Here is a 26,531-nt window from a genome sequence, read left to right on the forward strand (position 1 = left end):
TTTCCCCTTGAGTGGTGAAATTAGAGTTTGTAACCCTAAACGGGTGAGCATTTAATGCAGTAGGTAAAAAGGATAAAAGTGAGTTTTACTTTGTCATTTTTACCCTAACGCATTCAAAGAAAGAAATTTGGAGTGCTTGCTGAGATGAGAAAGATTGTTTTGCTGTTAATTGCCGAATTGTTTCATGATTTGTGGAATTAAGCTGAATTGAAGGTTGCAGAAGGTCGAACTGGTGTGCACTTGGGCATTTCAACCAGTAAATGGGGCAACATGCACAAAACAAGGTATTTCTTTGAACATACTACTTTGAATCTTGTTCATCTGAAATGGCATCAACTTCAAAGACTGTAGAGAGGTTAATGATTACTTCCGAGCCTATGGAAGTAGTAGAGGCAGAACAAATTGTGTCGTATAATGGATTGTCACAAGTTTCGAGTGAAGTTGTGATAAAAGGTGATTTGTCTAGTTACATTGACTACAAGATAGAAGACTTAGGATCTTTATATATTTATACACAGTTGAAATCACTTTGTGATAAGAACAAAAAGATTGAAGCAAAGTATGCTAGGGTTTTCGAAAAGGGTTTTCATAATGCCGCTTACTTTCTTGAAGATTTTGAGGATGAGCATATCAGAATCATTTTGAGTCGAGTTCATGGAGAGAATATGTATTTAGAGAGAACTCACACAATAACTAAGGAAGCCATTCAGGCTGTAATTGGTTATTTCTCAATCAGTGAAGTACTTGTTCTCCAAAGAATTTCAAAAGACACAGTATTCTCTTTAACGAGTTCTACTTCTGATAATCATGCCTTTTCTATCAACAATATTAGAGACCCTACAGTGAAACTAGCAACAATGGTAATAGGTTACCAGGTATTTTACTCTAGTAGAATTAATAGTGTTCCATCTGCAACAATTCATATTGCTCAGAGAATGATTGTTGATAATGTAAATTATGATCTTTGTGAAGTCATCAGAAGGCAATTATTTGAAAATTTGCAATCAGTTAAAAAGGATAACAGTAAAAAATTCAAGTATGGTCAGCTATTGGTTGGATTATTCTTCTATTTTTAGAACTTTCTACTAGGAATTGGAGACATTGAGTGGTCAAAGGACTCATCGGTCTTGACACAAATTAAGAACAACATCAAGGTTGTAAAGAATACTTTTCTTACTGCCATGGACAAGTATTTTAATGAGTTCCAAAAGAAAATGAGTATGAGAATGAGACTACCAGAAGAAGTGGTAAATAACTCTGAAAAGGATATAATCTTCACCATTACCACTGATTTTTATCTGATGCAAGAAATTGAGCCAAGAGAGGAAGAAATGGAAGACTTGAGTTATGAGGTAAACTATGATCTACTGGTTGGTTATGCTAATACCCTATTAGCATCACCTAAGGACAAAAAGAAGGGAAAATTGGACATTTTGGTAGTTCAATATGCACTTGAACAAACCAGTACTACGCCTGTTAAAAGTGCAAGAGGCAAGAACAAATAATACGATGAAGCATCTCCAACAAAAAAGAGTACTAGGGTTACCCAGAGTGTCCTAAACAAAAAGGAACTGGAACCCAAAGTATATATTAAGAAGGAGATGAAGAAGAGAGACAAAAAATTAATTTTGCAACTAGAGTCTGAGGGAACATAATCTGATGAAGAACTAAAGAAGGCAAAAGCAACCAGTAGAATATCCAAGAAGGTTAAGGAAGTGCCAAAGGTAACTGTGCCTATTGATATAACATCCTTCAAACCAAAAACCCATTTTGAAAGAACAATGAAGACACTAAGGAGGAACAAGTTTGACAATGTAAAAAAGCATTTTGATTCCTTCACTGAAAATGAGAAAGAGCAAGTGATTCAACAGGTAATCACTCATCTGTGTCATTACAGTAGATATCCACATGAACTAGAAAAGGATATTCCAAATTATTTGTACATTATTCTTGTGAATAAATGGGAGGAAGCTATTAAATTAGAAAAAGAAATCATTGATGAGGTATTTGTACAATATTTCTCTGAATTTTCTAAAGATGATAAGTACCTTAGTTGCTTGATACAAATCTCAGTTTACATTCAAAGCAAGAAGACTGAAGTTACTCAGTAGAAAGAAGGCAATTGTTAAAACTTAGGCCCATGAAATAGCCTGTGAAATCAGAAGAATGGAAGAACTCATCCAATCCTCTATGAATGAGGATAATGTTGCTGATGATGTTAATCGACTAGAAATGGATGAAGAAGAGATTTTTCAACCTGATGACGTCTATCCTCTCAAGAAAAAAGGATGACTCTATTATTCATGTTGTCGATGATGTTTAGGATATAGTTGACCTATCTGGAGATAACATTGCACCAGATATGGAGCCTCCTGCAAATACTAATGTACATGTTACCTTAGTTGAAAAACTGACAACTCAACTAAAAGTGGACAATCCACCGTCAACGGAACAACTAGAGAAACCCCAATCTCCATCGATCATTCAAGCTATTTAGAAGGAGCCTACTGGAACTGTTGTCACACAGTCCTCTAAAAAGGAAACAGAGAAGAATATAGAGAAATCAATAATTAAGGTTGTATCCCCTGAACCAACAAAGCAAAAACAACTTGAAGAAGATGATGATGATTCTCTAAGTATCTAAGGACCTATTGATATGAACAATTTGAGCACATCAAAAATGATGAAGATTGTAAATTTCATGCAATCTAGAGCGCATAAGAAGAGATTGAAAGAGCAAAGGGTTGAAGCTGAAGCAATTCAGACTACAATAGATATTTTATGTGGTCTACTACCAGAAACATCTACAACACATCTATCTACACCTATTAGCAAACTTAGTCAATTAGTTATGGATGCATCTGATCAAATTAAGTCACTAGAAGATGCTGCTCAACTGTATGCTGAAAAGAGTCACAAGAAGAAATATGGAGAAAAATTGGCAAAGGATATTGATAGTGGAAAAATGGCTCTATCACACAATAAAAGTCTGTTGAGTAAAGCTATTGAAACAGGAGTAAAGTATCTTGCTTCTACCTCCAGTGTTACTTTATTTTATTCTAACATTTCAAAAAGTCAAATTGAAATAGAGCAAGAACTAGAAAGGATATGCAAGGCATATGTCCCACTCTAGGACTCTATACTTGCCTTTAGCAAATCTATAGATGATTTGCATAATAGACTAGACATCTATGATAATGAGAAGGAAAAGAGACACTGATCTCTTAAAGAACTCAAAAGTCATCTCACATCATAGGTTGATATACTTCAGAGAGCCCACTCCAATGCAAAATCTATTCTTGCAACCCCTGAAACCTGCACACTAGACTCAATGGAAGAATTTCATTCACTGTTGCTGTCTACATTTGAGTACACTGAGAACATATTGGAATTATGGGAAAATGCTTTATCATAGATAAAGAAGAGCTACAATGATATTTTTATGAGATTAGCTAATGCATGAACTTTTAAGTTATTGTTGTATATGTTGTACACTTTGATACAAATTTTCTCTCTCTCTCTCTATATATATATATTTTACCTTTTCATTTTGGCATTGTTGTCAAAGGGGGAGTAGAAATATGTATGTGTGTTTTTGAAAATTTTGTATAATGTATGCATTAAGGGGGAGCATGAGTATATGTGTAAATTTTGTTGTGTATGCACACTTAGTGGTATTACTGTAAAATTTTCTAAGTGTTGCCATCAATGCCAAAGGAGGAGATTGTTGGCTTGATGATGATTGTAATGTATTGATCATTTGTTGTCATTGATGAAACACTCTCACACACACATATTATTATATTGACTACTAGTGTAACTTCAATTGTTTACTCTGTCAATCGGTATGTTAGAGGTTATACCAAGAGGTTTATCTCTAATGGGTACTTTGTGTCAACCGGTATGTGCATAAGCGACAGTTTGTGATTATAATAAGTCGACATCAAGAAAAAGATCAAGATGGAGATCAAGTGAAGATTTATGGACAACGGTTCATATGTTTTATTCAAACCGGTATTTGATTGTTCTAACCAGTATTTGGTAATTTTGTGATGAGTTAACACATTTCATGATGAGTTACTTACACCGACTACTTGACGATAATTTTTGTGATGAGTTATGATCACTTGTCCAGATACACTGCACCTAGGAAATTGTGTTATGATTTTTTAAGGCCGACATGAAATCATAAAGTCTATATATTGTCATCGCAATGAATTATTTGATATAGTGAAAAGTGTTATGTTATGTGCGAGAGGAAAAAGAGTTAAGTTGAAGAGTATGCAGAAGAGCAGTGTTGAATATGTTTAGAAGGATTTGATTAAGAAAGTATTGTGCTACTCGGAACAGATCAAACCATTCTTGTTGTTTTCTAACCATTACAATAGAATAAAATCCCCTAACCAGGTAAGCTCTAACAATCTTCAATGTATAAATCCTTTAACAGGGCGATCCATTAGTTTGGGTTCATAAATCCTTCACCGAGGTTACTCCTAATAGGGTACTACCTTTAACAGGGTACAAGCTTCTAATCAAGCTTTGGGATCTCTAACAAGATTTGCTCCTAGCAGAGCACTTTGTAGACCTTAACTGGTCAGTTATCTATTACTGCAGATAGTTAACTTGTGAGTTCCATCTCACCGCGGTTTTTACCTATTTGGGTTTTCCACGTACAAACACTTGTGTTATGGTGGATGCTTTACTTTATGTGGATGATGTTATATCATTTTGGATTGCATGCATTGTGTTTAAAAGCTTTGTTAAGTTCATCTACTAGCTAGTGTTTGAAGTAGTTTTATTTTTGGTGTCACTGATTCACCCCCCCTCTTAGTGCTTTTCAAGTCCATCAAATTGTCCCATACAAAGAAAGTACACAAACCCATATAGAAAGTGCCAAATGACCAAAAAATAGGATTTTACACATTGGATGCTACAAAAAATATAGAATGACGATAATTAGAATAAAATATGCTAGCAAAAGGATGTAAAATGGAAAGCTCATAATCGTCCAACGAATGAGGCCTTCAACCATTACAATGCCTTCCTTCACCAAATTTACACACAGAAGAACAAAGACAAAATTGTTGGGGTCATGATTTATCTAGGTTTGACAAGGTCAAATCCCCATTTCGGTGTTTCCACCTCCATGGACAGCCAAGATTGATTGATTGATATGTGATAACAAAGATAAAAATAAATAAATGATATAAATGATATACTATCAAAGAGATGAACAAATAAAAATTAAAATAAACCAAAAGGAATAAATTCCCTTCAACACCAAGAAGTTGAGAGCTTCTTAAAGTGAGAAAAGTGTAAACCCTCTAGAGTGAAAAAGCTTTGTTGTGCATGACGATGGAGACTGAATGATGTATGCAAGAGATCAAGAGTGCTTAAGTAGAGCTTATGTTGGTATTATGGATGAATTGATTATGTGTTGCATTGATCTTTTGTCATTGATGTCAACACTAACTGTTATGGATGGTTATCGACAGACAGGTTTTGGTTATCGGGAGAAGATCTAGTGTTACCAACAGAAGAGATTATCTGTTGGACACTTCCAACATGTTTGGATCTATGGAATGTGATTGGTGCTTCTGGAACATGTTTTGGTCAGTTGGTATTGGCTTGGTATTGGATACTATCATACACTCTTGTAAACCCTTACCGACATTGGTTTAAGGCTTTACCAACAGAGATTTCACTGAGGAATCATGATAGGATGCATAAGTGATGTTGGTGCAGCTTCTAGATGGATTTGAAAATGCTGAAGATGTTGTTTGATTGTGCTTCAACTGCTTGAAGACATTGCTTTGGCATGGTGGACCCAGAATATGTCTAGTATCTATCTAGGTTATGGACCGATATCATGCTAATGTGTTCTCTACACATTACCAGGATGTTTCGGGAGGATTTATGAATTTGTTATTGTTGTTTTGGTCTTAATCCGACATGGCATATCATTGTAATATGGAATTATGTAATTATCTTATTGTAATATCTTTTAGGTGGCCGACCTAATTGGTTTAGGTCTTAGGGTTGGTATAAATGAATGTAAGATCTCATTGTAGATCGTGTGGTGTGGAAATAAAAGATGTATCATGGTCATGAATTATAATATCATATGTGAAGGATCAAGTCGATCATAGGTGATCAAATTGGGAATAAGGAAGAGGTCAAAGGCCTCTGGTATTGAGCTTAATTGGGACTATAATCAGGCATGGTAGATGCTATCTCTGGCAGTTCACTTTATTGGATTGTTGTCCATTTATCTTGAGGTGGTTTTAACCTTTGTAGTCAGTGAGACTCTTTTGTAATGAGTAGTACGCTCTAGGCAATGTGCCTTCCTGCATGTGCAGGCCCCTCATTGTATCACATGCTTTTCGCAGAAGTATCATCTGACTATGGGTAGGTTTCCTACCATGTTTTTTCCCTTTTTGGGTTTTCCATGTACAAATCATGGTGTTATGTGGTATGGTTTCTTTGCATTGATTATCTGTTTAATTGTTGAGTTACATTGTTTACCAGTATCTGTGTCTACCAGGATTTGAATGTTTATGTGCTCAGGTTTAAGGTTATATTGTGGATTAAATGTTATAATTGTTAACAAATGATTCACGCCCCCTCTCAGTTGTTCATCGGTTATCCTAACAATTGGTATCAGATCTTTGGTCCTCTTTTGCATAAGCTTAACCGCTTGAGGTAGATCCTATGGCAACTAACACTTCTAATCCACCGACAACTATTTTCAAAAGAGAAATCCCTAAGCTTGATGGAACAAATTATGGGATATGGAAAATTTGAATGGAGACTCATCTTGGATGTCTTGGCAAGGATATTTGGGAGATCACTGAGAAAGGATACACACCTTATGATTCGACATCTAGCAATCCTACTCCTACAAACTTGAATACGAATATTGAAAATGATTGTAGAGCTAGAGAATCCCTCTTGTGTGCATTTACTGATCAACAGATCATGGGATTGACTGATAAATCATTGGCAAAGGTTATGTGGGACAAATTGAAAACTCTGAATGAAGGTGACCCTACTGTCAAAATTGCTAAACTTGATGGTTACCGGGTAAGATATGAAAACTTGAAAATGGAAGATAATGAGAGAATTGTTGTATTTATGGAAAGAGTAAATGAGATTGTTATGGGAATCCAATGTTGTGGAGGATTTCTAAGTGAAGATGAAATAGTTTCCCAAGTCTTGAGATCCCTTCCACCGGCTTACAAGATGAAGGCAACTGCAATTAATGAGTTAAGAATAATGGCAAACACTTCAGTTAATAGAGACATTCTGATTGGGAAATTATTTGCTTTTGAGCTTGAAGAATTTTGATATTCTGGAGCTGTAAAGTTTGAACTTGCTTTGCATGCATCATCATCATCATCATCTACTGACAAAAGTGATTGTAAATCCCCATATGCAAAAGAATTGGGAGACATGAGGAAAGAAGATGAAGAACTCGAGCAACTTGAAGCCTTATTTGCTAGAAGAGTACCTAAAGGACCAACTGGAAGTAAGTATGAAGGAAAAGCACCTATTAAATATTTTGCATGTAATAAGATTGGTCATTTTGCATCTAGATGTCTTGAAAGGAATGCAAGGTTTGAGGAAAGAGTTAAGAAATCTTTTAAGACTAACCAGAACATATATAGATTCAAGAAAAATAAACAATGCTACATAGCAGATGAGGAAGGAGTAACTGATGACTCTGGAGATGAACTGACAGAAGACTTTGCTAGTAGATTCGGCAATGGAAAGTAATGGGTGTTTTATGCTTTGAAGGAAGATGAACTAGAACTGGATATCAAGAATGAATAAAAGGCCCTAGCAGAAAAGTTGAAGATAAGGATGAATGGGTAATTGATAGTGGATGCTCACCTCATATGACTAGAGATAAAGGGAAATTTCTGTCCTTGCAAGAATACAATGGCAGTCAAGTCAAATTTGGAGATAACAAGGCATGTATGATCAAAGGTAGAGGTATTGTTTCTTTGGATGGCAAGCATAATACTGATAATATCTATTATGTAGAAGGTTTAAAGCATAATCTTTTGAGTGTTGGTCAATTGGTTGATAAGGGTTTCCAACTTTAGTTTAAAGAGAGAAAATGCAAAATCATTAACAAGACTGGTTTGGAGATTGCAATCGATATTCAGACAGGAAGTAATATCTTCCACTTGAATATTGGTAATAAGACATGCTTAATTGCTCATATTGATGAGAGTTGGTTATGGCATATGAGAATGTGTCATGTTAATTTTGATTGTATTGCTAAGATCAGTTCAACTAAGGCAGTTAGAGATATACCCAAGATTATGAAGCCTCATAATTTGGTATGTAAGGAATGTAAAGTTCTGATGCCAATAGCTAACAAGATGAGAAGGGGGGGGGGTGAATCATACAAACTTAATCTTTCATAAAATCAACAAATTCAACCTCGGTAACTTATACTTCAGCAATATAACCAAAAACTGCTAAACATGCTAACTCATAAACACATAATCATCATAACACATATAACACCAGATTTAACATGGAAACCCAAATAGGGAAAAACCACTGTGGGATTTCAGACCCACTAAGAAATATACCCTTCTAGAGTATGCTCGATTAAAAGCAAATCTTGTTAAAGATTACAAACACATTGCTAGATGTGACCCGGTTAAGGGATTTCCCTCAGATCTGTTAGGATCTTCACTTTGTTAGAAGTGACCTTGTCAAAGGATTTCAAACACTCATTTAGAATGTTACCTTGCTAGAGGGTTTACAAATAAGACTGTTAATTCCACTCGATTAAGAGATTTTCTGTCACTTACAAAATAACGGTAATAAAAATATATCTACAACTTCACATCTAAAATGCTAAAGCAGATTCTATTTGCTCAAAACAATCTAGTCATAGGACTAATCTTGTCCCTCTGCTGGGCTCCCTACTCTATTATTCAAACAGGTCTTCAAGCTTCTGTGCTCAGTATTAATCACTACTATGTAGCATCTCTGTGCTTACACTTGCCCGCATACATTGTTCATCAATAATTCCTTATTTATAAATAATTTGCTAACCACTGAATCTCCTTGATCATATTTCCTATGATCAATCTTAGCCACCAGATCTTCAATCTTGACTAGGTTCAATGTATCCTTCGATCTGAAAATGTTTTACCTCGCCTTGGAACTCGCAGTCCTTCCTAGGAACTTGTGCTAGGTTAATGCGGTTCAATCTACGCTGTAGATCTTCCTCCTGATTTTCCATTGCCGTAGATCCTTAACAAACTTCATGCACGACATACCAATCATTTATTCATCTCCAGCTCATCAGCATCCTTCACTAAATAATGCTTTTATCCATCCAATGCGATCTATCATAACTCGGTTGCAACTCGATAAATACTAAACTTTACTCGGTAGACATTCCGCCTTCATTAACCGATATCGATAACCTTAGGGTTTACCGACTAGGTTCTTTGCTGGGTGACATAGTATAGTATTAAACTTACAATCAAACAACATATGTAGGATATCAAAACAATCTAAACATTATGATCTCATCATCGTCTCACTCGGTAATAGTTGCCCATTGAATAACTTAATTCTCCCCTTATTCATCACATTCTTTCTATGTCTTTTACCAACATCTTAATACTCATCAATACATACTTCTCAAGATATGGCAACATCATACTGAATTAGAAAATCAATTTCTTGACATCAATGACAAAATAATGTTATAAAGATAGTTATCATCCTTTTTTAGTTATATCAATAATCTCCAACAACCTTCTCAATATCCTTATGAAATATCAACAATCTCCTTCTATTGAAATGCCAACAATCTCCCCCTTTGGCATTGATGGCAAAACCAACAATTAAATGGTAATACCAACAAGATATTCAAATTGATTCGGATTCAAATTGCTGTTAGACTTCTCCTGTTATCCTTGAGCTATTAAAATCTTCTGAAGTCTTCTCCCTTTTTCAATAATCTTCTCCCTTTTTCAATAATCTTCTCCCCCTGTCAGTAGTCTTCTGTTATTTTCTTCATTTAGGGCTTTACCTATTTAGTCTACCATTTAGTCTTCTCCCCCTTTGACAATAATGCCAAAAAGTAAAAACTAATTCATGATTTCTTCTCCTGTGAAGTGATTTGCCTTGCTATGTATCATCTTAGTCTCGGTCAGAGAAACTTGTCTCTATTCACTATTTCTTGTATTCTGTTCCCTGATCACTTTCCTGCACACCTTTAGAAAACCTCCTAAAGTGCATAAATCAACATCAATCCACACACAATATTCTGTAGATTCATCAAATTGATGCTTTCATCAAACTCTATCAGTGAGTAGAAGATAGGGGTAAGACCCCTAACTTGCTTCTGAGATACTCAAAAGTGTCTCTTGGCAGTGGCTTTGTGAAGATGTCTACTTTTTGCTCCTTTGAACTGATATATTCCAGCACAACTTTCTTCTCTTGAATTTCTTCTCTGAGATAATGATACTTGATAGAAATATGTTTTGTCTTATAGTGCATTACCAGATTCTTTTAAATGTTAATGGCACTAGTATTATCACAGAATATAGTTACTGGCTTGGTAACTTTCTCATTTATACCTTCCAACAATTTCTTGATCCATGCTATATTAGTGCAATTCAATGGTGCAGCAACATATTTAGCTTCTGCTGTTGACTGTGAAATACATCCTTATTTCTTGCTAAGCCAACTCACTAGTCTTTCTCCTAAATAGAAAGCTCCACCACTTGTGCTTTTCCTGTCATCAATATTGCCTGCCCAATCAGCATCAGTATAAACTTTTAAATCAAAATCATTCCTCTTTTCATATTCTAAGCCATAATCTTCAGTGCCTCTCACGTATCTGAAAATTCTCTTGATTGTTGTCATATGGGTTTCCTTGGGATCTGCAGAAAATCTTGCAACAATACCTACTGCATGTGCTATATCCGGTCTACTGTGCACAACATATTACAACTTTCCAATCATAGATCGGTAAAGTGTCTCATCAACAGATGTAGATTCATAATTCTTTGATAGTTTACAGTTGGTAGTCATAGGAGTACTTACAGGTTTAGAATCCTCCATTCCAAATTTCTTCAAGATTTCCTTTATGTACTTGAATTGAGTAATGAAAATATCATCTTTCATTTGCAGTATCTGTAAACCTATAAAATACTTTATCTCACTGATTAATGACATCTCAAATTCTTTGCACATTTCATTTCCAAAGTTCTTACATAAGGAGTCATTACCACAAAAAATAATATCATCAACAAATATGGCTAAGATCAGTATTCCATTGTCCTCATCATTCTTCATATACATATTGATGTTTTCACTTGTCCTTATAAAACCAATCTTGATCAAATAAGAGTGTAGTCTTTCATACCATGCTCTAGGTGCTTGTTTCAGACCATATAAAGCTTTGTTTAATTTACATACCTGATCTTTACTCTTGTCTTCAACAAATCCTTCAGACTGTTCAATATAAACCTCTTCTTCTAGTATACCATTCAAAAATGCAGATTTAACATCCATTTGATATACCTTGAAATTTTTGAAAGTAGCATATGCCAACAATGTTCTTACTCCCTCAAGTCTAGCCATAGGTGCAAAAGTCTCACCATATTCTATTCCTTCTTCTTGAGCATAACCTTTGTAAACTAGTCTTGCTTTGTTTCAAATGACCTCACCTTTTTCATTTAGCTTGTTTCTGAAAATCCACTTTGTACCGATTACATTTTTGTCCTTCGGTCTTGGGACCAATGTCCACATTTCATTCTTCTTGATTTGATCAATCTCTTCTGTCATAGAATTTACCCAATCTTCACTGTTAAATGCCTCTTTTGCTATTCTTGGTTCAAATTCAGATATCAGACATGTGTTCTGTCTCAGTTTGTTCCTTTTCATCACTGGATCATCCTTATCTCCTATAATCTGACTTGATGCATGATGTCTTCTGACATATTTGGCTAATATAGGCTCGGTAGACTCTGTATGATCTTCTTCATCACTCGGTAACTAGACATTATCTTCATTTTCTTCAGTAGCTTTCTCAGTAGGGTTTCTTGGTTGAACATAAACAAATTCTTCATAATCTTCTAGTTCTTTGGAATTTCCTTCTGTAGCATCCTAAAATTGTGACACTTGCAATTTCGACTGCATTTGGGTCTTCATGATGGCGATGCAACACGGAACCTGAATGGAGACCTCGAAACTTGTTCATGACACCAAAAACTGCATTTCTCAGCACCCTGGCCTGATCCTCCTTGCACCCTGCTGCCCTTGGAGGTGGGACCATGGCGCCCAGTGCCCCGGTCCTTCAGGACTAGGGCGCCTAGCGCCCTGGTCCCCCAGGACCATGGCGCCCAACGCCCTGGTCCCTGGCCCTATTTTGGGCCCGGTCTCTTATGGGGCTTCGGGTCTTTAAGTTTGCAAATTGGAAAATAACATTTCCTGGTCGGCCTAAGGTCGGTAAAATCAGTCTATCAGCCCTAATTGACAAGTATATAAACTACATTTCCCCTCTCAAAAAAGAGGAGGACATAGATGGAAAAAGAGGCGAAAGCAATATTCAAACATTCAAGCATTCAAGGATACAAGCATTCAAGCATTCCTTCAAGCAATTGATCATTCTAAGTCTCCATTCAAGGCTAAGTGTTGCATTCAAGACAAGGATTCAACCATTGAAGAGGAGATCACTTACAACACATTACATACTACATACATTACACCTTTGCATGTAAGAATACAAACATTCTTACAACAAGGTATCAGTACTCGTTTACATTACAAACATTTACATTTACAGCATTCTCATTTCTTGGTTAATTCCAAAACTGGGGTTTGACCTAAAGGCAAACCCCTCATCCCTAACCCCCCAATCATCCTCTCTTTTTTTGTGTGTAGGTTGCAGGTATGCGGCTGTAATTGAAGATCTGGAATCCTTGTGCAGAGACGAACAGATCCACCTTCGTTTCGCGGATTTTTCGGAGGACCGTGTGCACGCCGGGTGCCATCGTCCCATCAACTTTCACTCAAAGTTGCAGAACAACACCGTCTCGACATTTTACTGCTAATTCCAGGTCCGCAGCTTCATCCCATATCCCTATCTCTGTTTACAAGTGAATCCTTCCTACTTTACATGCATTCCTAGTTCAATCTTTCTATCTACATTTCTTTACAAAAGAGGGTATCCTTGATGTCTTAACCCTTGAAACTCATTTAAAATCCAGTCTTGCATTGCGTGGGATTGGATCTTGTGGGTTTCAACCCCTCTTTTGAATGTAAAGTCTCTCCTAAGTGAAAACCGTCAACCCTAGTGACCCTCCTTTCTCTCTCCTTGGAGTGGAGTGGGGGGGAACCACTAGGGTTTGATTTTTGCACTTTACATTTTGGTGAACCCAACGTGAACATCCTCATTCTGATTATTCATGGTTAGATCTGAAAAATTTGCTTCCTTAATTACATTTCCATGTTTGATCTTTTGCAAATTTTAGAGGCTAATTGCATAAAAACCCTAAAATTTTCTTTTTAGTAATTAAACTTGTGAAATGTTTAATTGTTAATGCCTGTTTCAGATCTATCCTTCTATTGCAAATTGTCAATTCATATTTGTGCTTTAATTCTGAAAATTAAGTGGTTAAGTGTCAAAACCCTAATTTTTAAAACCTTCTTGATTCAACCTTTGACCGATAATTTGACTGATCAAAACACCTCCAAATCGGCTGTAACTTTGGATTCCGCAATAAAATCACAATATCTTTCATCCCTGAAAATTTGGAACAAAGTTGCGAGGACCGTGTGCACCCCGAGCGCCATCGTCCCCGACATTTTTTCTGAAATTTCGGGAGCTAGATCTTACTGTATTTTTCTGCTAAAATCCAGAATTTTGGCTGATTTTATCAATTCTAACACTTTCAAAATTAAAGTCAAAGTTGGTCTAGTGATTGCTTGGATTAAGGCTTCTAATCATTCAAAAATTGTTGAAATTGAAATCTGTGTTAAAATTGTGTTCCTTACAGTCCTAAATCTGAAAAGTGTGTTAGCATTCATTCGAAATTTCAGTGCTTTATTCAAATTCTTGCAATTTGTGACTTTTGAAATTAAGTGTTTAATTGTAGCAACTTTGATTTCCACTTTCAGAATTCGAATTTTGCATGAAATCGAGTCAACTTTTAAATTTCAAAACTTGCATTGCTTTTGGCATTCCCTCTAAAATCATAAAATTCAAAATTTCAGTTTCCCTCTCTTTTTCAAAATTCAAATTTTACAGTTTTCAACAATCTTGGTAGGGTTCAATTTTGAGATTGCAACTTTAATTTGGCCTATCTACAGATCGTAAAATCACTCAATTTTTTCAGATTAGCTTTAAAATCATCATCCCTGAAAATTTCAAAAAAAGTTGCGAGGACCGTGCGCACTCCGTTCGCCACGGTCCCAGACATTTTTTCCGAAATTTCGAGAGATTGTCCTTATTGCATTTAACAGCTTAAATCTAGGAGATTGGCTGATTTTATTGAAATTTGCTACCTCTAAAATTCAAAATCTTCTCTCTTTCTTTAGTACATGAGTTTTACAACAATAAGCCCTACTTACACTATTCCCGTTAGACGAAGCCTTAGAATTAAGTCTTTCCAAGGTGTAATTACTGAGGAGATGGAACCTAATTTGAATGGCCTTTTTAACGAGGACATGGGTAATTCCTCTAATCCTCTTAATGATGAAGAAGCTCTCCATGAGGTTTCTGTAGAACAACTTTCAAAATTGGATAACCAATTTGATGATTTTCGACAATGGATGTCTCAAGAATATCCCGATAGCGAAGCTCTTTCATTAATTGAGGGTCTAAAATGTATGGTTCAAAGTGATAAGAATGGAATTGATATTTTGCGTGGTATTGCACACATTGTGGATTCGAATGTGATGCCGATGAAAAGTTGTGCCGAAACCTTGGGTTATACACAACCTCCTACCCAAGTCAATCATTCTATTCCTTTGACAACTCCTATTGCTAGTATACCTACTTTTACATCAAACATAATGACTACTTCAACACAAGACATTCCTCCTATGATCACCAGTCATGGGGGCAATCCCTCTTCTTCAATCAACCCTCTTCCTTCATTCAATCCAACTTCTTCATTCATTCCTTCAATAAGTGTTCCTATTATATCACCACAAATGAACATGACGCAAGGGGGCAATTCCTTTAACCATTCTATTCCTCCTTTTAGTGTTCCTCCTGTCCAATCATCTCCTATGACTAACTATCATAGTGTCCCACCACCTTACTCTCTACCTTCTTTCAATAACATAACACCTCCATCACAATCTAACACGTCTAATATGAACTCTTCGACTGAAGCGACCATTAACAATCTTGCACAAACTGTCTCTTCTTTATAGCAACAAATTGCCTCTATGAATCAATCTAAGTTTAGTGTGCCCACATTTGATGTTGTGAGCCCACTTTCTCTTGACATTGTTCGAGCTATCCCCCCTAAACATGTTGAAATTCCGCATTTGGAGCTTTATAATGGTAAGGGTGATCCTCTAACACATGTTAAGACCTTTCAAACAATATGTACTGATTTTGCTTATGACCAAAGGTTGCTTGCAAAACTGTTTACTAGAACATTAAGAGATAAAGCCCTACAATGGTATTGCTCGTTGCCTTCTTATTCTATTACTTCTTTCGAACAACTTGCAAATGCTTTTATTCAACAATTTCAAAACAATATAAGTCCTAAAGTTACTTTGATTGATTTAATGCATTGTAAACAAGGTGTTAAAGAAAAAGTGACTGATTTCATTGGTAGATATAAGCATTTGTATGCTCAAATTTCCTTTCCAGTGCCTGACAATGATATTCAAAGAATCTTTATTTCTAATTTACAAAAAGATATTAGAGAAAAACTCCTATTTTCTGAGGTTACTTCTTTCCAACAGTTGTGCGCAACTCTTCACAATTATCAACTGACTGTGAGTCAAATGGAACAAGCAAATCCTATGACTCCGAGTGATAAGGGTGATAGTAGTCAACAACCATTTGGGAAGTTTAAACCGAACAGAGAGTCCATTAAATTCAATGAAAACATCATCAACAACAATGTGAATGCAGCATCAGGTGTGCCTCCTATTTCTAAGTTTTTCAAGAAAGAAAGAAAGTTTACTCCTTTGAATGAACCATTGCATAGTATTATGAATAAGTTATTGGAACAAAATGTGCTCACTCTCCCTCCTATAAGGCAAATAGATCCTACAAAGATTAATTCACCCTATTTTGATAACAAATCTTTTTGTCAATTTCATCGTCATCCTGGGCATGATACTGAAAAATGTTTTGCTTTAAAGGGGAAAATTCAAGATTTGATTGATAATAATACTATTTTTGTTTCTGGAGTGAATGATAAAGGCAACACATCTGTAGCTCCTCCTAACCAAAATCTTAAGATTTTCACTGATCCATTGCCTTCTCATACCTCTAATGCGATTGATACTACTGATTCCTCTGTCTCACCTGATGATCTCGTGTCCATGACTCCGAATGTGATTAACTTTGTGGAGCAGCAGAAAATCCCTAAAGAACCTTCCATCACATTTGATTCCAGTGAAACTATCAGGGCACCTGATGGTCCTTTATATATAGTTGCAAAAGTCAAGAATACACCTTGCCGTGGAGTGCTTATTGATCCTTCTTGTATGATTAATGTCATTACTGAAGAATTTCTTTTTACTTTGCAATTGAATCAAGTAATCTATGATGAAACAAATGTGGTTGTGAAACTATTTGATGCATTTTCTTCTCCTGCAATTGGTTCTATTACATTACCTATTGAGGTCCATAACAAATCCCTCGATGTGGACTTTGCTATTATTCCATCATCTGAACAACTTCGTGTGAAGCTAGGCTATCCTTGGCTATCTTCCATGAAAGCTATTGCTTCTCCTATTCACAAGTGTTTGAAATTTCCCCATAATGGTGAAATTGTTACTGTCAATCATAGTCTCTTTAAACCTGCTGAAAGAACTTCTAGCGTTCCTATTGATTACTTTTGGCCTAAACAATTCCAATCTCTTCCACCGCGAAGTGATCATCTTTTCAAATCTTATCAAAAGTGGAAAAAAGATATGATCCTGTCTCTAAGTGAACCTAGAACACCCAAACTTGACATTCCTATCGTTCTTGAGAAGGAAGTTCTTCCTTTGAAAGATAAAACTAATGTCTTTCCTCAAGAAGATTCCCAACCCATCCCTATGGATGTGACTATGCCTATGTCTAATAAACTTTCTAAAGGTAGACCTATACCTCCTCGTCATGATGGGCTTGGTCTCCTTCCTAAACCAAATATTCCTCCTTTATATGGAGTAGTTCCTCCTCCTTCCTCTTATGGAGAGAAGAGACCTTCCTCTTCTCCTATTATCCAACCTAAGATACCACAACCTAAACACCCAAGTGAAAAGGATGAGAACATTCCTCCTCCTCAATCTTCTCAACTTCCTACTAAGACTAGACGAAATCGTTCTGCACGTGAACACCGACGAAAGCATCGTCTTAGAGCTCAGGTAGCTGCTTCTCAAACTTTGCAATCCCCAAAAACACCTTCAGCTAGTATTATGCCATTTTCTCCTCAGCCAAAAATTGAGCCAAAATCTCCTAAACATAAGATGCATGATGGTCTTGATCCTGTGCGAGTTAAAGATCCTATTTTTATAAATCTTGATGATGACATAGATGAAAATGTTATTCATGATGAAAATGTTACTCCTGTTCATTCTGATAGTGAATATGAATATGTTGATGTTGATAACCATTTATCTAACGCATTTTCTAAAGCACTTATCCTAGCTCCTAGACAAGAACAACGTGGCTCTTAACATGAACATAGCCCTTGTTTAGATCTTGTGATAGCTCCATCTGCTGTGCTGGATGTTCCTCCTCTAGCGTGTTTCCTACCTTCCCGAAATATTGATCAGCAATATTGGGGGGTAGATGACGTGCTAGACTAGTAACATTAGCATAGAAGATTCTCTCCTCCTCTCTTGATCTCTTTTGTTACTTCTTCTATGTGTTATTCTCATTCTTCTATTTGTTGTCCTTAGTGTTGCCTACTTGAGGACGATGCAAAGCATTGAGATCTCTTTTGGTCTCTCTCATGTTGACTCAAAAGACACATGTGTTCCCTTCTTCTAGGTGACCTTCCTTGATTGGGGAATGAAGAACAATTATGCATACATACATATGATACACATGAATTATCATACAGCATACTGACCCCGAGGAAAGCGAAGTCACCTTGTGCTTTGTGTTTTGTGTCTATCATCCTTGGGCTTATCTCACACTTGGGGGCTAAATCCTTGTGATAACGTGCTCCTTTCCCTTTCTCATTTCTTATATGTATCACTACCTTAAAGCAATCACCCCCGGTGAGGCGTGTACGATCGCTTTAACGTAGGGGGGCATACATCCCGTCTATATCTTTTCAAGATACTTGAAAATTTCTTGACAAATTTAGCTTTGCCTTGAAAATTTTTGATATCTTTCTTGCATGACTCATAGTGAGGGAACCTTACTACTGACAGTCATGGTTCTCCCTTGTGATCTTCCCTTTTACTTTGTCAATCGAAGTCGTAAGATCCTTAGTCCACTGGGGGGCTTGGTGTATCTTGCCTCCTTGACGTGGTGAAAGTCTTTCAATGTTGTTTCCTTGTACTTTTCCGGAAGTATTGGCGTATGCTTATACTCCCGCTAAAGTGGGGGCTAAATGTAGCGTCCTAAAATTGTGACACTTGCAATTTCAACTGCATTTGGGTCTTCACGATGGCGATGCAACATGGAACCTGAATGGAGACCCCGAAACTTGTTCATGACACCAAAAACTGCATTTCTCAGCACCCTGGCCTGATCCTCCTTGCACCCTGCTGCCCCTGGAGGTGGGACCATGGCGCCCAGCGCCCTGGTCCTTCAGGCGCCCTGGTCCCCCAGGACCATGGCGCCCAGTGCCCTGGTCCCCCAGGACCATGGCGCCCAGCGCCCTGGTCCCTGGCCCTATTTTGGGCCCGGTCTCTTATGGGGCTTCGGGTCTTTAAGTTTGCAAATTGGAAAATAACATTTCCTGGTCGGCCTAAGGTCGGTAAAATCAGTCTATCAGCCCTAATTGACAAGTACATAAACTACATTTCCCCTCTCAAAAAAGAGGAGGACATAGATGGAAAAAGAGGCGAAAGCAATATTCAAACATTCAAGCATTCAAGCATACAAGCATTCAAGCATTCCTTCAAGCAATTGATCATTCTAAGTCTCCATTCAAGGCTAAGTGTTGCATTCAAGACAAGGATTCAACCATTGAAGAGGAGATCACTTACAACACATTACATACTACATACATTACACCTTCGCATGTAAGAATACAAACATTCTTACAACAAGGTATCAGTACTCGTTTACATTACAAACATTTACATTTACAACATTCTCATTTCTTGGTTAATTCCAAAACCGGGGTTTGACCTAAAGGCAAACCCCTCATCCCTAACCCCCCAATCGTCCTCTCTTTTTTTGTGTGTAGGTTGTAGGTACGCGGCTGTAATTGAAGATCTAGAATCCTTGTGCAGAGACGAACAAATCCACCTTCGTTTCGCGGATTTTTTGGAGGACCGTGTGCATGCCGGGTGCCATCGTCCCGTCAAATTTCGCTCAAAGTTGTAGAACAGCACCGTCTCGACATTTTACTGCTAATTCCAGGTCCGCAGCTTCATCCCATATCCCTATCTCTGTTTACAAGTGAATCTTTCCTACTTTACATGCATTCCTAGTTCAATCTTTCTATCTACATTTCTTTACAAAAGAGGGTATCCTTGATGTCTTAACCCTTGAAACTCATTTAAAATCCAGTCTTGCATTGCATGGGATTGGATCTTGTGGGTTTCAACCCTCTTTTGAATGTAAAGTCTCTACTAAGTGAAAATCGTCAACCCTAGTGACCCTCCTTTCTCTCTCCTTGGAGTGGAGTGGGGGGGAACCACTAGGGTTCGATTTTTCCGCTTTACACCTTCATCATTTCTTTCTGCAAATTCATCAATTTTCACATTTGCACTTTCTACTATTTTGTTAGATGATTTGATCAGACATTTAAATGCTTTACTTCTAGAAGAATAACCTACAAATGTTCCTCACTTTTCTGATCAAACTTTCCATTTCTGTCATCTTTGTGAACATAACATCTACTTCCAAAGATTTTAAAATAACTTACATTAGGTTTCTTGTCATACCAGATTTCATATGGTGTCTTCATAGTTCCTTTCTTCAGTTGTACTCGGTTCAGGGTGTAAACTGCAGTGCTGATTGCTTCTCTCCAAAATGTTTGAGGTACCCTCTTTTCTATCATCAGGGTTCTAGCACAATCTACAATTGATCTGTTTCTTCTCTCGGCTATCCCATTTTGCTGAGGTGTTCTTGGTGCAGACACTTGCCTTTTTATACCATGATCATTGCAGAATAAGTTAAATTCATCAAAAGTGAACTCTCCTCCTCTATTTGATCTAAGACATTTCAACTGTCTTCATGTTTCATTTTCAACTCTTGCCTTGTACCATTTAAACATTTGAAAAGCTTCTGATTTTTCTTTTAAAAACATAATTGACATCATCCTTGAGTAATCATCCACAAATTATATGAAATATTTATCACCATAATAACTTTGAACTTTCATGGGAGCACAAAGATCAGTGTGAACTAGATCTAAAATTCCTTTAGAAGTGTAGGACTTACTTGTAAAGCTTGATCTTGTCATTTTACCCATCTGGCATCCACAACACATAGCATTCTTAGGTTTTTCTAAGCTCGGTAGACCTCTTACTCAGTGCTTCTTACTTATTTTGATCAGATTATCAAAATTTACATGACAAAACCTTTTATGCCATAACCAGGTATCATCTATCTTTGCATAAAGACACTTGTTCTTAGTTGAGTCAAGATAAAATGTATTACCTTTTGTTTGTGTCTCGGTAGCAGCTAACTTTCCATGCTTGTCATGAACTTTGACAATTCCTTTCTGAAATTCTATTCGGTAACCTGTGTTGTTTAGTTGTGCTACACTCAACAAATTGTATTTCAAACCTTCAACCCAATATACATCATCATATTTAGCATTGTCAAGAAGTGTGATAGAGCCTTTACCTTTTACCGGACATGGTGCATCATTACCAAATCTTACATAGCCTCCATCATAGTCTTCTAATTTAACAAACTTATGTTTATCACCTATCATGTGATGTGAGCATCCACTGTCTATGATCCAAGAATCATTATTATTTATGTGAGATATTAGGGCTTTTTCTTCATACCTTTCTTCATCTGATCCATCTTTAATAGCCACATAAACAACTTCCTCTATATCAGTTTCATTAGATTTGTCATCGTTGGATTCCTCATCAACTACTAGGCATGTCTTTCTGTCTCTCCTTGTGAAGTCTCGGTGTCCTCTATATTGGTTGTCTTTCTTCCTGTTATCTCGGTATTCTCTCTTATCACTAGATTCTTTGTCAGGGCAGTTAGAAGCCATATGTCCTATTTTATCACAATTGAAACATTTTAAAGGTAGCTTTCCTTTATACTTACCTTTTCCTCTTGATAACCTTCTAGCTAATAATGCTTCAAACTCTTCTTGCTTTTTGATTTCCTCATATAGTTTGTGCACTTCTTCCATGTTCTTGCAAAATCTTTCACTTGCTCCACCATGATTCCCTTCAGAGTACTTACTCATTCTATCATTGTAATCATCAGATTCACCAATATGAAAGGAACTAAATGCAGATTCTACTTTATTTATCAAAGACCCACTGTTATCAAAATTACTTAACTCAAATGCATGTAGCTTACCAATAGTAGCATCCAAAGAAACTAGCATGTTAGGTATAGACCTTAGTTCATTGATTGCAGAGACTCAAATGGCATAAGCAAGTAGAAGTGTTCTAAGCAACTTACTTGTTACATCCTTTTCTTCAATAGTTCCTCCTGCTCCTTTGATTTGATTGACAATCTCCTTTAACCTTGTACTATATTGCATTATGTTCTCACCTTCATTCATTCTCATGGATTCAATTTGTCCTCTTAGACTATCTACTTTTTCTCTTTGAACATGTTCATCACCGCCATACACAGATATGCGCTTGGTCCACATTGCTTTTGCATCATTGCAGCCTTCTAGATCATTAAACTTTGAGTCGGTCAGTGCTGATGTTATTTTAATCATATCTTGAATATGTTCTTGCTTTGCCTTTATCTCTTCCAAGGTCATCGGGTTGGTACTTGGTTGTATGTAATCATTCTCCAAATAATATGTTGCATATTCTCCAATTCCTGATAAATCTAGCTTCATCCTTTTCTGCCATGTGGAGAAACTTGACTTGTTCAACTTTGGTGCATCCCTTTTATACATCTTCAAATCTTTGCCTCAAGTACCTTTAAACTTTACTTCCGGAGTCCAAAGCTCTGATACCAATTGTAAAGTTCTGATGCCAATAGCTAACAAGATGAGAGTGGGGGGGTGAATCATACAAACTTAATCTTTCATAAAATCAATAGATTCAACCTCAGTAACTTATACTTCAACAATATAACCAAAAACTGCTAAACATGCTAACTCATAAACACATAATCATCATAACACATATAACACCAGATTTAACGTGGAAACCCAAATAGGGAAAAACCATTGTGGGATTTCAGACCCACTAAGAAATATACCCTTCTAGAGTATGCTCAGTTAAAAGCAAATCCTGTTAAAGATTACAAACACATTGCTAGATGTGACCCAGTTAAGGGATTTCCCTTAGATCTATTAGGTTCTTCACTTTGTTAGAAGTGACCTTATCAAAGGATTTCAAACACTCATTTAGAATGTTACCTTGCTAGAGGGTTTACAAATAAGACTGTTAAGTCCACTCGGTTAAGAGATTTTCTATCACTTACAAAATAACAGTAATAAAAATATATCTGCAACTTCACATCTAAAATGCTAAAGCAGATTCTATTTGCTCAAAACAATTTAGTCATAGGACTTATCTTGTCAGATTGTTGGGCTCCCTACTCTATTATTCAAACAGGTCTTCAAGCTTCTGTGCTCGGTAATCACTATGTAGCATCCCCATGCTTACACTTGCCCGCATACATTGTTCATCAATAATTCCTTATTTATAAATAGTTTTCTAACCGCTGAATCTCCTTGATCACATTTCCCATGATCAATCTTAGCCATCAGATCTTCAATCTTGACTAGGTTCAATGTATCCTTCGATCTGAAAATGTTTTACCTTGCCTTGGAACTTGCAGTCCTTCCTAGGAACTTGTGCTAGGTTAATGCGGTTCAATCTGCGCTGGAGATCTTCCTCCTGATTTTCCATTGCCGTAGATCCTTAACAAACTTCATGAGCGGCATACCAATCATTTATTCATCTCCATCTCATCAGCATCCTCCATTAAATAATTCTTTTATCCATCCAATGTGATCTGTCATAACTCAGTTGCAACTCGGTAAATACTAAACTTTACTCGGTAGACATTCCGCCTTCATTAACCGATATCAATAACCTTAGGGTTTACCGACTAGGTTCTTTGCTCGGTGACATAGTATAGTATTAACCTTACAATCAAACAACATATGTAGGATATCAAAACAATCTAAACATATCTACTAGAGAGAAGTTGTGAGTACAAATTGCCTCATATCTACTAGAGAGAAGTTGTGAGTACAATAGTTTACACATTCAATAGAGTTCACACTAAAGGTGAAACTGGTAAGACCCCTTATGAACTATGGTTTGGACATACACCTACTGTTAAATATTTTAGAATTTTTGGAAGTAAAAGTTATATCAAAAGAGATGATTCAATTGGAAAGTTTGATCCTAGATGTGATGAAGGGATATTTCTTGAATACTCAATTAAGAGAAAAGCATATAGATGTTATAATAAAAGATTACAAAATTGTTGAGAGTGATAATGTGAAAGTGGATGAGCAGTACAAAAATCATTCTATATCATACGAAAAGGAACCGATAGTAGAAATGATCATAACTGAACTGGCAATGCCTCAACCGGTACAAGAAGCTGAGACAATTATACCGACACAATCAAAAAATTCAACTGTGACTGATGATCAGAGCACTGAACTTGAAGTTCAAAAGACACCAAGGTATGCAAGATTAAATCATTCTGAAGATCAAATCATTGGAGATAAGAACAAGGGAGTTATGACTAGAAGGAAACTGGCTAATGAAGAGGTATGTCTTATTTCTCAAATTGAACTGGCAACTGTTATTAAAGCTTGTAAGGATAAACATTGGTTAAAGGCTATGGAAGATGAATTAGATCAGATAAAGAAGAATGAAACTTGGACTTTAGTTCCCCGACCTAAAAATAAGAATGTTATTGGAACTAAATGGGTTTTTAAGAATAAACTAAATGAGGATGATCAAGTTGTAAGAAACAAGTCTAGATTGTTTTGTAAAGGATATTCTCAAATGGAAGGAATTGATTATGGTGAGACATTTGCACCTGTAGCTAGAATTGAAGCTATTAAACTATTTCTTGCCTATGCAGCTTATAAGAACTATAAGGTTTATCAAATGGATGTTAAATGTGCATTTTTGAATGGTGAGCTTGAGGAAGAAGTATACATTGAGTAGCCTGATGGATTTTCACTGATAGATGATAAAGATATGGTTTGCAGATTGAAGAAAGCTTTATATGGTTTGAAACAAGCTCCTAGAGCCTGGTATGCAAGGTTGGATAAATATCTTTTGAAGCTTGGTTTTACTAAAGGCAGTGTTGATTGTAATTTATATTATAAGATCACTGATGATGATATTCTAATTATTGAAGTAGTTGTTGATGATATCATTTTTGGAGGATAAGATAAATTGTGCATGAAATTTGCTAACAACATGAAGAATGAATTTGAAATGTCCATGATTGGTGAGGTGAAATTTTTCTTAGGTTTGCAAATTACTCAAAATGGAAAAGACATTTTTATCTGTCAAACTAAGTATCTAAGGGAATTGTTGAAAAATTTAGGTATGGATAATTTCAAACTGGTAAGTACTCCTATGGTGACAAGTGAGAAATTATCTATCAAGGATACTTCTACACCGGTAAATCTGACAAGGTATAAGTCTATGATTGGTGGTCTATTACATCTAACTCAGACTAGACCTAATATTATGAATGCATTAAGTATTGTTTCAAAATATCAAAGTAATCCTAAAGAAAATCATGAATGTGCAGTAAAGAGAATATTCTGGTATTTGCAAGGAACAACAAAATATGGCCTATGGTATTCCAAAAATGATGATTTCACTTTATGTGCATATACTGACTCGGATTGGGCAGGTGATACTGATGACAAGAAGAGCACTTCTAGTGGAGCTTTCTTTCTTGGAAAGAAACTGGTTTCATGGATTAGAAAAAACTAGTCATGCATTTCTTTATCTATTGCAGAAGCTAAGTATGTTGCAACAAGAACTAATTGCACTCAAGTCTTGTGGATGAAGAAAATGTTGAAGGATATCAGGGTAAATTGTAGTGAACCGATAGTTATCTACTATGATAACTCTGCAGCTATTGACATGTCTAAAAATCCGTTATTTCACTCTAAGACTAAGCATATATCAATAAAATACAACTTTATGAAGGACAAGGTAGAAGAAAAGGAAATCAAATATGTTTATGTGAACACTAAAGAACATATTGCAGACATATTCACTAAACTGTTGTCTAAGGAATCATTTGAGTATTTGAGAGATAGATTAGGGGTTTCTGCCCCTCCGACAAAGACTTGATTGATGCAATTTTTTCATCAGTTTGACATGCATTATCAGAAATATTATTCATTCTGGCACTGATAAGTGGTGCTACTACTCAGGGGGAGTAGTCAGCTTTTAGGTTTACATTATTGCTTTGATATTTTTGTCAGATTTTTGGCATTGATGTCAAAGGGGGAGAGATACTAATGTGAAAATAAAGAAAAAGGATTTGTATACATTAGGGGGAGAGATTTATTCAAAAATTTACAGCCATATCATTCACACAGATTGTTGGTTGTCTTCCATAGGGGGAGACTTGTTTGGCACTTCTTGGTACTTAGATGTTTTTCACATCTAGTGTTGCCATCAATGCCAAAGGGAGAGATTGTTGGCACTATGGATGAATTGATTATTTGTTGCATTGATGTTTTGTCATTGATGTCAACACTAGCTGTTATGTTGGTTCCCAACAGATAGGTTTTGGTTACCGGTAGAAGATCTAGTGTTACCGACAGAAGAGATTATCTGTTGGACACTTCCGACATGTTTGGATCTATGGAATCTGATTGGTGCTTCTGGAGCATGTTTTGGTCAGTTGGTATTGGATTGGTATTGGATACTATCATACACTCTTGTAAACCCTTACTGACACTGGTTTAAGTCTTTACCGATAGAGCTTTCACTGATGAATCATGACAGGATGC

Source organism: Cryptomeria japonica, chromosome 10 (assembly GCF_030272615.1).
Source record: "Cryptomeria japonica chromosome 10, Sugi_1.0, whole genome shotgun sequence".
NCBI lineage: Eukaryota > Viridiplantae > Streptophyta > Pinopsida > Cupressales > Cupressaceae > Cryptomeria > Cryptomeria japonica.